The sequence below is a fragment of the Schistocerca gregaria genome, chromosome 3 (assembly GCF_023897955.1).
Source record: "Schistocerca gregaria isolate iqSchGreg1 chromosome 3, iqSchGreg1.2, whole genome shotgun sequence".
Classification (NCBI taxonomy): Eukaryota; Metazoa; Arthropoda; class Insecta; order Orthoptera; family Acrididae; genus Schistocerca; species Schistocerca gregaria.
The window spans coordinates 27,208,488-27,220,404 of record NC_064922.1 but is presented as its reverse complement, the minus strand read 5'-3'; the positions used below and the strand labels follow the sequence as shown (position 1 = coordinate 27,220,404).

The 11,917-nt window shown below is 49.1% G+C and overlaps 2 non-coding genes across 2 annotated transcripts; both read right to left on the bottom strand.

Annotated features, from left to right (window-relative positions):
- Positions 1-2,580: 2,580 nt before the first annotated feature.
- Trnaa-cgc (transfer RNA alanine (anticodon CGC)) lies at positions 2,581-2,653 on the bottom strand. The gene has a single exon. It is a non-coding gene; the product is annotated as a tRNA-Ala (tRNA).
- A 6,257-nt stretch (positions 2,654-8,910) lies between these two features.
- Trnaa-ugc (transfer RNA alanine (anticodon UGC)) lies at positions 8,911-8,983 on the bottom strand. Its single transcript has one exon. It is a non-coding gene; the product is annotated as a tRNA-Ala (tRNA).
- Between the last annotated feature and the right edge of the window lie 2,934 nt (positions 8,984-11,917).

Sequence of the window (11,917 nt, the reverse complement as noted above, 5' to 3'; positions counted from 1 at the left end):
GAGCACATTTCGATTACGGCTTAGGCCGCCCTCCTAGTGTGGCTGCTCGGTGTCTGCAGGCAGCGAGGGTCTGCTAGCTTCCTGTGATCGCACCTATGTCACCTGTGCTTGCTTGTCAGAGACAGACTATCGCAAAACATACAACTCACTCCATGAATTGATTGCTACGGCATCTGTTATCAGCAGTCACAACTAGCAACACCAGTAGCAGCCGACTGCACGCAAAGAATAGGAATGTGCAGTGGGATTTACGTGAACTCGGCGCAACGCAGATCTTTCCGACATAGGCTTGAGAATCTTACGGGAACACTTGTACTGCTTCTAAATAAAGTGTAGGCGTGGGAGGAGGGTGCTTCCCGCGCACTAATAACAGCACGCTTGCCAATTGTGGATGCTAATCATTCGCTTGTATCTTCCTAGACACATCTGCAGGCTGAGAATTATTCCACTTGCATGGCAAGGTGCGCATGTAGGTGTGTTAAAAATTCTGGAGGCACTGAGTATTGATCCCAGTACCTCTCGCATACTAAGCTAGCGCTCTACCACCTGAGCTACGCCCGCCCACCCGAAGACTAATGGTGCTACAAAGAGCCATATAGACGACACAGACCCTTGCACTCCCATTATTCAGCAGACAAACACTACTCTCTATGTATCCGTTAGGGTGTCTTTCAGGTTTCGTGCATTCTGTATCGATTCGTAGTTGGCCACAATGAAAGTGGCACGTATAACGTCGAAAATAGAGTTCGGACACCGCTCTGAGTAAGTCGAACGTGTTGTCCACCCTCTAGACTTCAATGAGGTTAAGCCGTGATACCTAAGACAGATCTGCACTCGATGACACCTCGATAACAGCCGGTCCCCACACTTACATCTTGCTCTCCTTACATCAGTTTACATCATATCAGTCTGTGACGCTGGCTTTGCAACATCTTGCGTGCCTTTAGGTTCGCCGCGACCAACACTTACAATGCACTGACCACAAAAAATGGAGGCGCCGCGGCTTGAACGCTCCAGCTTTCACATGCGAAGCGAACGCGCTACCAACTGAGCTACGCCACATGCACGACCAAACTGCGCTATTCCCCATTCTTTGCGACCCTGATGCGCACGGACACGATGGTTGGTTGGTTTGTAGCGGTGAAGGGAGCAGAGTACAAAGGCGCGGACACGTTCATATACACAAAAGTTCCAAGTAGTTTCGATGCTCTGGTATTACAAATGCAAATTCCGTCTGTTTTTAACGTCTTAAATTGAAAGAGCCGTCACAAATTGCTCCGTTTTCGCTCCTTATCGACAATCATACAGCACCTGAGGTAACAAACACATCTCGAGCCCCATTGTGCACTCCATTATTCATGCCAACTCAGTGCCTCGCTCTTTACTACTGTGTACTAATCTTGTCCTCCAACTGCAAAACCCTGGGCCACAACAAGTTTCCGCGTCTCCATTGCACTGCGCATACAACAAAACGCTCCCTAAACTTGGCACTCACCCACGCAGCCGACTTTTCCGACTTTTCACGACGCTCACGCAACGCTCACGCTAGTGACAGCATTATTTATAGTTCGACGTCGCGCCAAAGCGAATGAGCACATTTCGCCTACGGCTTAGGCCGCCCTCCTAGTGTGGCTGCTCGGTGTCTGCAGACAGCGAGGGTCTGCTAGCTTCCTGTGTTCGCACCTATGTCACCTGTGCTTGCTTGTCAGAGACAGACTATCGCAAAACATACAACTCACTCCATGAATTGATTGCTACGGCATCTGTTATCAGCAGTCACAACTAGCAACACCAGTAGCAGCCGACTGCACGCAAAGAATAGGAATGTGCAGTGGGATTTACGTGAACTCGGCGCAACGCAGATCTTTCCGACATAGGCTTGAGAATCTTACGGGAACACTTGTACTGTTTCTAAATAAAGTGTAGGCGTGGGAGGAGGGTGCTTCCCGCGCACTAATAACAGCACGCTTGCCAATTGTGGATGCTAATCATTCGCTTGTATCTTCCTAGACACATCTGCAGGCTGAGAATTATTCCACTTGCATGGCAAGGTGCGCATGAAGGTGTGTTAAAAATTCTGGAGGCACTGGGTATTGATCCCAGTACCTCTCGCATACTAAGCGAGCGCTCTACCATCTGAGCTACGCCCGCCCCCCACGAAGACTACTGGTGCTACATACAGCCATATAGACGACACAGACCCTTGCACTCCCATTATTCAGCAGACAAACACTACTCTCTGTGTATCCGTTAGGGTGTCTTTCAGGTTTCGTGCATTCTATATCGAATCGTAGTTGGCCACAGTGAAAGTGGCACGTATAACGTCGAAAATAGAGTTCGGACACCGCTCTGAGTAAGACGAACGTGTTGTCCACCCTCTAGACTTAAATGAGGTTAAGCCGTGGTACCTAAGACAGATCTGCACTCGATGACACCTCGATAACAGCCGGTCCCCACACTTACATCTTGCTCTCCTTACGTCAGTATACATCATATCAGTCTGTGACGCTGGCTTTGCAACATCTTGCGTGCCTTTAGGTTCGTCGCGACCAACACTTACAATGCACTGACCACAAAAAATTGAGGCGCCGCGGCTTGAACCCTGCACCTTTCACATGCGAAGCGAACGCTCTACCAACTGAGCTACGCCCCAGGCACAACCAAACTGCGCTATTCCCCATTCTTTGCGACTCTGATGCGCACGGACACGATGGTTGGTTGGTTTGTAGCGGTGAAGGGAGCAGAGTACAAAGCCGCGGACACGTTCATATACACAAAAGTTCCAAGTAGTTTCGATGCTCTGGTATTACAAATGCAAATTCCGTCTGCTTTTAACGTCTTAAATTGAAAGAGCCGTCACAAATTGCTCCGTTTTCACTCCTTGTCGACAATCATACAGCACCTGAGGTAACAAACACATCTCGAGCCCCATTGTGCACTCCATTATTCATGCCAACTCAGTGCCTCGCTCTTTACTACTGTGTACCAATCTTGTCGTCCAACTGCAAAACACTGGGCCACAACAAGTTTCCGCGTCTCCATTGCACTGCGCATACTACAAAACGCAACCCAAACTTGGCACTCACCCACGCAGCCGACTTTTCCGACTTTTCCACGACGCTCACGCAACGCTCACGCTAGTGACAGCATTATTTATAGTTCGACGTCGCGCCAAAGCGAATGAGCACATTTTGCCTACGGCTTAGGCCGCCCTCCTAGTGTGGCTGCTCGGTGTCTGCAGGCAGCGAGGGTCTGCTAGCTTCCTGTGTTCGCACCTATGTCACCTGTGCTTGCTTGTCAGAGACAGACTATCGCAAAACATACAGCTCACTCCATGAATTGATTGCTACGGCATCTGTTATCAGCAGTCACAACTAGCAACACCAGTAGCAGCCGACTGCACGCAAAGAATAGGAATGTGCAGTGGAATTTACGTGAACTCGGCGCAACGCAGATCTTTCCGACATAGGCTTGATAATCTTACGGGAACACTTGTACTGTTTCTAAATAAAGTGTAGGCGTGGGAGGAGGGTGCTTCCCGCGCACTAGTAACAGCACGCTTGCCAATTGTGGATGCTAATCATTCGCTTGTATCTTCCTAGACACGTCTGCAGGCTGAGAATTATTCCACTTGCATGGCAAGGTGCGCATGAAGGTGTGTTAAAAATTCTGGAGGCACTGGGTATTGATCCCAGTACCTCTCGCATACTAAGCGAGCGCTCTACCATCTGAGCTACGCCCGCCCCCCACGAAGACTACTGGTGCTACATACAGCCATATAGACGACACAGACCCTTGCACTCCCATTATGCATCAGACAAACACTACTCTCTGTGTATCCGTTAGGGTGTCTTTCAGGTTTCGTGCATTCTATATCGAATCGTAGTTGGCCACAATGAAAGTGGCACGTATAACGTCGAAAATAGAGTTCGGACACCGCTCTGAGTAAGTCGAACGTGTTGTCCACCCTCTAGACTTCAATGAGGTTAAGCCGTGATACCTAAGACAGATCTGCACTCGATGACACCTCGATAACAGCCGGTCCCCACACTTACATCTTGCTCTCCTTACGTCAGTTTACATCATATCAGTCTGTGACGCTGGCTTTGCAACATCTTGCGTGCCTTTAGGTTCGCCGCGACTAACACTTACCATGCACTGACCACAAAAAATGGAGGCGCCGCAGCTTGAACGCTGCACCTTTCACATGCGAAGCGAACGCTCTACCAACTGAGCTACGCCACATGCACGACCAAACTGCGCTATTCCCCATTCTTTGCGACTCTGATGCGCACGGACCCGATGGTTGGTTGGTTTGTAGCGGTGAAGGGAGCAGAGTACAAAGGCGCGGACACGTTCATATACACAAAAGTTCCAAGTAGTTTCGATGCTCTGGTATTAGAAATGCAAATTCCGTCTGTTTTTTACGTCTTAAATTGAAAGAGCAGTCACAAATTGCTCCGTTTTCACTCCTTGTCGACAATCATACAGCACCTGAGGCAACAAACACATCTCGAGCCCCATTGTGCACTCCATTATTCATGCCAACTCAGTGCCTCGCTCTTTACTACTGTGTACCAATCTTGTCGTCCAACTGCAAAACACTGGGCCACAACAAGTTTCCGCGTCTCCATTGCACTGCGCATACTACAAAACGCTCCCCAAACTTGGCACTCACCCACGCAGCCGACTTTTCCGAATTTCCACGACGCTCACGCTAGTGACAGCATTATTTATAGTTCGACGTCGCGCCAAAGCGAATGAGCACATTTCGCCTACGGCTTAGGCCGCCCTCCTAGTGTGGCTGCTCGGTGTCTGCAGGCAGCGAGGGTCTGCTAGCTTACTGTGTTCGCACCTATGTCACCTGTGCTTGCTTGTCAGAGACAGACTATCGCAAAACATACAACTCACTCCATGAATTGATTGCTACGGCATCTGTTATCAGCAGTCACAACTAGCAACACCAGTAGCAGCCGCCTGCACGCAAAGAATAGGAATGTGCAGTGGGATTTACGTGAACTCGGCGCAACGCAGATCTTTCCGACATAGGCTTGAGAATCTTACGGGAACACTTGTACTGTCTGTAAATAAAGTGTAGGCGTGGGAGGAGGGTGCTTCCCGCGCACTAATAACAGCACGCTTGCCAATTGTGGATGCTAATCATTCGCTTGTATCTTCCTAGACACATCTGCAGGCTGAGAATTATTCCACTTGCATGGCAAGGTGCGCATGTAGGTGTGTTAAAAATTCTGGAGGTACCGGGTATTGATCCCAGTACCTCTCGCATACTAAGCGAACGCTCTACCATCTCAGCTACGCCGGCCCCCCCCGAAGACTAATGGTGCTACATACAGACATATAGACGACACAGACCCTTGCACTCCCATTATTCAGCAGACAAACACTACTCTCTATGTATCCGTTAGGGTGTATTTCAGGTTTCGTGCATTCTGTATCGAATCGTAGTTGGCCACAATGAAAGTGGCACGTATAACGTTGAAAATAGAGTTCGGACACCGCTCTGAGTAAGACGAACGTGTTGTCCACCCTCTAGACTTCAATGAGGTTAAGCCGTGATACCTAAGACAGATCTGCACTCGATGACACCTCGATAACAGCCGGTCCCCACACTTACATCTTGCTCTCCTTACGTCAGTATACATCATATCAGTCTGTGACGCTGGCTTTGCAACATCTTGCGTGCCTTTAGGTTCGCCGCGACCAACACTTACAATGCACTGACCACAAAAAATTGAGGCGCCGCGGCATGAACGCTGCACCTTTCACATGCGAAGCGAACGCTCTACCAACTGAGCTACGCCACATGCACGACCAAACTGCGCTATTGCCCATTCTTTGCGACTCTGATGCTCACGGACACGATGGTTGGTTGGTTTATAGCGGTGAAGGGAGCAGAGTACAAAGGCGCGGACACGTTCATATACACAAAAGTTCCAAGTAGTTTCGATGCTCTGGTATTACAAATGAAAATTCCGTCTGTTTTTAACGTCTTAAATTGAAGGAGCCGTCACAAATTGCTCCGTTTTCACTCCTTGTCGACAATCATACAGCACCTGAGGTAACAAACACATCTCGAGCCCCATTGTGCACTCCATTATTCATGCCAACTCAGTGCCTCGCTCTTTACTACTGTGTACCAATCTTGTCGTCCAACTGCAAAACACTGGGCCACAACAAGTTTCCGCGTCTCCATTGCACTGCGCATACTACAAAACGCTCCCCCAACCTGGCACTCACCCACGCAGCCGACTTTTCCGACTTTCCACGACGCTCACACTAGTGACAGCATTATTCATAGTTCGACGTCGCGCCAAAGCGAATGAGCATATTTTGCCTACGCCTTAGGCCGCCCTCCTAGTGTGTTTGCTCGGTGTCTGCAGGCAGCGAGGGTCTGCTAGCTTCCTGAGTTCGCACCTATGTCACCTGTGCTTGCTTGTCAGAGACAGACTATCGCAAAACATACAACTCACTCCATGAATTGATTGCTACGGCATCTGTTATCAGCAGTCACAACTAGCAACACCAGTAGCAGCCGCCTGCACGCAAAGAATAGGAATGTGCAGTGGGATTTACGTGAACTCGGCGCAACGCAGATCTTTCCGACATAGGCTTGAGAATCTTACGGGAACACTTGTACTGTTTCTAAATAAAGTGTAGGCGTGGGAGGAGGGTGCTTCCCGCGCACTAATAACAGCACGCTTGCCAATTGTGGATGCTAATCATTCGCTTGTATCTTCCTAGACACATCTGCAGGCTGAGAATTATTCCACTTGCATGGCAAGGTGCGCATGAAGGTGTGTTAAAAATTCTGGAGGCACTGGGTATTGATCAAAGTACCTCTCGCATACTAAGCGAGCGCTCTACCATCTGAGCTACGCCCGCCCCCCACGAAGACTACTGGTGCTACATACAGCCATATAGACGACACAGACCCTTGCACTCCCATTATTCAGCAGACAAACACTACTCTCTATGTATCTGTTTGGGTGTATTTCAGGTTTCGTGCATTCTGTATCGAATCGTAGTTGGCCACAATGAAAGTGGAACGTATAACGTTGAAAATAGAGTTCGGACACCGCTCTGAGTAAGACGAACGTGTTGTCCACCCTCTAGACTTAAATGAGGTTAAGCCGTGGTACCTAAGACAGATCTGCACTTGATGACACCTCGATAACAGCCGGTCCCCACACTTACATCTTGCTCTCCTTACGTCAGTATACATCATATCAGTCTGTGACGCTGGATTTGCAACATCTTGCGTGCCTTTAGGTTCGTCGCGACCAACACTTACAATGCACTGACCACAAAAAATTGATTCGCCGCGGCTTGAACCCTGCACCTTTCACATGCGAAGCGAACGCTCTACCAACTGAGCTACGCCCCAGGCACAACCAAACTGCGCTATTCCCCATTCTTTGCGACTCTGATGCGCACGGACACGATGGTTGGTTGGTTTGTAGCGGTGAAGGGAGCAGAGTACAAAGCCGCGGACCCGTTCATATACGCAAAAGTTCCAAGTAGTTTCGATGCTCTGGTATTACAAATGCAAATTCCGTCTGCTTTTAACGTCTTAAATTGAAAGAGCCGTCACAAATTGCTCCGTTTTCACTCCTTGTCGACAATCATACAGCACCTGAGGTAAAAACACATCTCGAGCCCCATTGTGCACTCCATTATTCATGCCAACTCAGTGCCTCGCTCTTTACTACTGTGTACCAATCTTGTCGTCCAACTGCAAAACACTGGGCCACAACAAGTTTCCGCGTCTCCATTGCACTGCGCATACTACAAAACGCTCCCCAAAGTTGGCACTCACCCACGCAGCTGACTTTTCCGACTTTCCACGACGCTCACGCTAGTGACAGCATTATTTATAGTTCGACGTCGCGCCAAAGCGAATGAGCACATTTCGCCTACGGCTTAGGCCGCCCTCCTAGTGTGGCTGCTCGGTGTCTGCAGGCAGCGAGGGTCTGCTAGCTTCCTGTGTTCGCACCTATGTCACCTGTGCTTGCTTGTCAGAGACAGACTATCGCAAAACATACAACTCACTCCATGAATTGATTGCTACGGCATCTGTTATCAGCAGTCACAACTAGCAACACCAGTAGCAGCCGACTGCACGCAAAGAATAGGAATGTGCAGTGGGATTTACGTGAACTCGGCGCAAGGCAGATCTTTCCGACATAGGCTTGAGAATCTTACGGGAACACTTGTACTGTTTGTAAATAAAGTGTAGGCGTGGGACGAGGGTGCTTCCCGCGCACTAATAACAGCACGCTTGCCAATTGTAGATGCTAATCATTCGCTTGTATCTTCCTAGACACATCTGCAGGCTGAGAATTATTCCACTTGCATGGCAAGGTGCGCATGTAGGTGTGTTAAAATTTCTGGAGGTACCGGGTATTGAGCCCAGTACCTCTCGCATACTAAGCGAGCGCTCTACCATCTCAGCTACGCCGGCCCCCCCGAAGACTAATGGTGCTACATACAGCCATATAGACGACACAGACCCTTGCACTCCCATTATTCAGCAGACAAACACTACTCTCTGTGTATCCGTTAGGGTGTCTTTCAGGTTTCGTGCATTCTATGTCGAATCGTAGTTGGCCACAATGAAAGTGGCACGTATAACGTCGAAAATAGAGTTCGGACACCGCTCTGAGTAAGTCGAACGTGTTGTCCACACTCTAGACTTCAATGAGGTTAAGCCGTGATACCTAAGACAGATCTGCACTCGATGACACCTCGATAACAGCCGGTCCCCACACTTACATCTTGCTCTCCTTACGTCAGTATACATCATATCAGTCTGTGACGCTGGCTTTGCAACATCTTGCGTGCCTTTAGGTTCGTCGCGACCAACACTTACCATGCACTGACCACAAAAAAATGAGGCGCCGCGGCTTGAACCCGGCACCTTTCACATGCAAAGCGAACGCTCTACCAACTGAGCTACGCCCCAGGCACGACCAAACTGCGCTATTCCCCATTCTTTGCGACTCTGATGCGCACGGACACGATGGTTGTTTGGTTTGTAGCGGTGAAGGGAGCAGAGTACAAAGGCGCGGACCCGTTCATATACACAAAAGTTCCAAGTAGTTTCGATGCTCTGGTATTACAAATGCAAATTCCGTCTGCTTTTAACGTCTTAAATTGAAAGAGCCGTCACAAATTGCTCCGTTTTCACTCCTTGTCGACAATCATACAGCACCTGAGGTAACAAACACATCTCGAGCTCCATTGTGCACTCCATTATTCATGCCAACTCAGTGCCTCGCTCTTTACTACTGTGTACCAATCTTGTCGTCCAACTGCAAAACACTGGGCCACAACAAGTTTCCGCGTCTCCATTGCACTGCGCATACTACAAAACGCTCCCCAAACTTGGCACTCACCCACGCAGCCGACTTTTCCGACTTTCCACGACGCTCACGCTAGTGACAGCATTATTTATAGTTCGACGTCGCGCCAAAGCGAATGAGCACATTTTGCCTACGGCTTAGGCCGCCCTCCTAGTGTGGCTGCTCGGTGTCTGCAGGCAGCGAGGGTCTGCTAGCTTCCTGTGTTCGCACCTATGTCACCTGTGCTTGCTTGTCAGAGACAGACTATCGCAAAACATACAACTCACTCCATGAATTGATTGCTACGGCATCTGTTATCAGCAGTCACAACTAGCAACACCAGTAGCAGCCGACTGCACGCAAAGATTAGGAATGTGCAGTGGGATTTACGTGAACTCGGCGCAAGGCAGATCTTTCCGACATAGGCTTGAGAATCTTACGGGAACACTTGTACTGTTTCTAAATAAAGTGTAGGCGTGGGAGGAGGGTGCTTCCCACGCACTAATAACAGCACGCTTGCCAATTGTGGATGCTAATCATTCGCTTGTATCTTCCTAGACACATCTGCAGGCTGAGAATTATTCCACTTGCATGGAAAGGTGCGCATGTAGGTGTGTTAAAAATTCTGGAGGCACTGGGTATTGATCCCAGTACCTCTCGCATACTAAGCGAGCGCTCTACCATCTGAGCTACGCCCGCCCGCCCGAAGACTAATGGTGCTACATACAGCCATATAGACGACACAGACCCTTGCACTCCCATTATTCAGCAGACTAACACTACTCTCTATGTATCCGTTAAGGTGTATTTCAGGTTTTGTGCATTCTGTATCGAATCGTAGTTGGCCACAATGAAAGTGGCACGTATAACGTCGAAAATAGAGTTCGGACACCGCTCTGAGTAAGACGAACGTGTTGTCCACCCTCTAGACTTCAATGAGGTTAAGCCGTGATACCTAAGACAGATCTGCACTCGATGACACCTCGATAACAGCCGGTCCCCACACTTACATCTTGCTCTCCTTACGTCAGTATACATCATACCAGTCTGTGACGCTGGCTTTGCAACATCTTGCGTGCCTTTAGGATCGCCGCGACCAACACTTACCATGCACTGACCACAAAAAATTGAGGTGCCGCGGCTTGAACCCTGCACCTTTCACATGCGAAGCGAACGCACTACAAACTGAGCTACGCCACATGCACGACCAAACTGCGCTATTCCCCATTCTTTGCGACTCTGTTGCGCACGAACACGATGGTTGGTTGGTTTGTAGCGGTGAAGGGAGCAGAGTACAAAGGTGCGGACACGTTCATATACACAAAAGTTCCAAGTAGTTTCGATGCTCTGGTATTACAAATGAAATTCCGTCTGTTTTTAACGTCTTAAATTGAAAGAGCCGTCACAAATTGCTCTGTTTTCACTCCTTGTCGACAATCATACAGCACCTGAGGTAACAAACACATCTCGAGCTCCATTGTGCACTCCATTATTCATGCCAACTCAGTGCCTCGCTCTTTACTACTGTGTACCAATCTTGTCGTCCAACTGCAAAACACTGGGCCACAACAAGTTTCCGCGTCTCCATTGCACTGCGCATACTACAAAACGCTCCCCAAACTTGGCACTCACCCACGCAGCCGACTTTTCCCACTTTCCACGACGCTCACGCAACGCTCACGCTAGTGACAGCATTATTTATAATTCGACGTCGCGCCAAAGCGAATGAGCACATTTTGCCTACGGCTTAGGCCGCCCTCCTAGTGTGGCTGCTCGGTGTCTGCAGGCAGCGAGGGTCTGCTAGCTTCCTGTGTTCGCACCTATGTCTACTGTGCTTTCTTGTCAGAGACAGACTATCGCAAAACATACAACTCACTCCATGAATTGATTGCTACGGCATCTGTTATCAGCAGTCACAACTAGCAACACCAGTAGCAGCCGACTGCACGCAAAGAATAGGAATGTGCAGTGGGATTTACGTGAACTCGGCGCAACGCAGATCTTTCCGACATAGGCTTGAGAATCTTACGGGAACACTTGTACTGTTTCTAAATAAAGTGTAGGCGTGGGAGGAGGGAGCTTCCCGCGCACTAATAACAGCACGCTTGCCAATTGTGGATGCTAATCATTCGCTTGTATCTTCCTAGACACATCTGCAGGCTGAGAATTATTCCACTTGCATGGCAAGGTGCGCATGTAGGTGTGTTAAAAATTCTGGAGGCACTGGGTATTGATCCCAGTACCTCTCGCCTACTAAGCGAGCGCTCTACCATCTGAGCTACGCCCGCCCGCCCGAAGACTAATGGTGCGACATACAGCCATATAGACGACACCGACCCTTGCACTCCCATTATTCAGCAGACTAACACTACTCTCTATGTATCCGTTAAGGTGTATTTCAGGTTTTGTGCATTCTGTATCGAATCGTAGTTGGCCACAATGAAAGTGGCACGTATAACGTTGAAAATAGAGTTCGGACACCGCTCTGAGTAAGACGAACGTGTTGTCCACCCTCTAGACTTCAATGAGGTTAAGCAGTGATACCTAAGACAGAT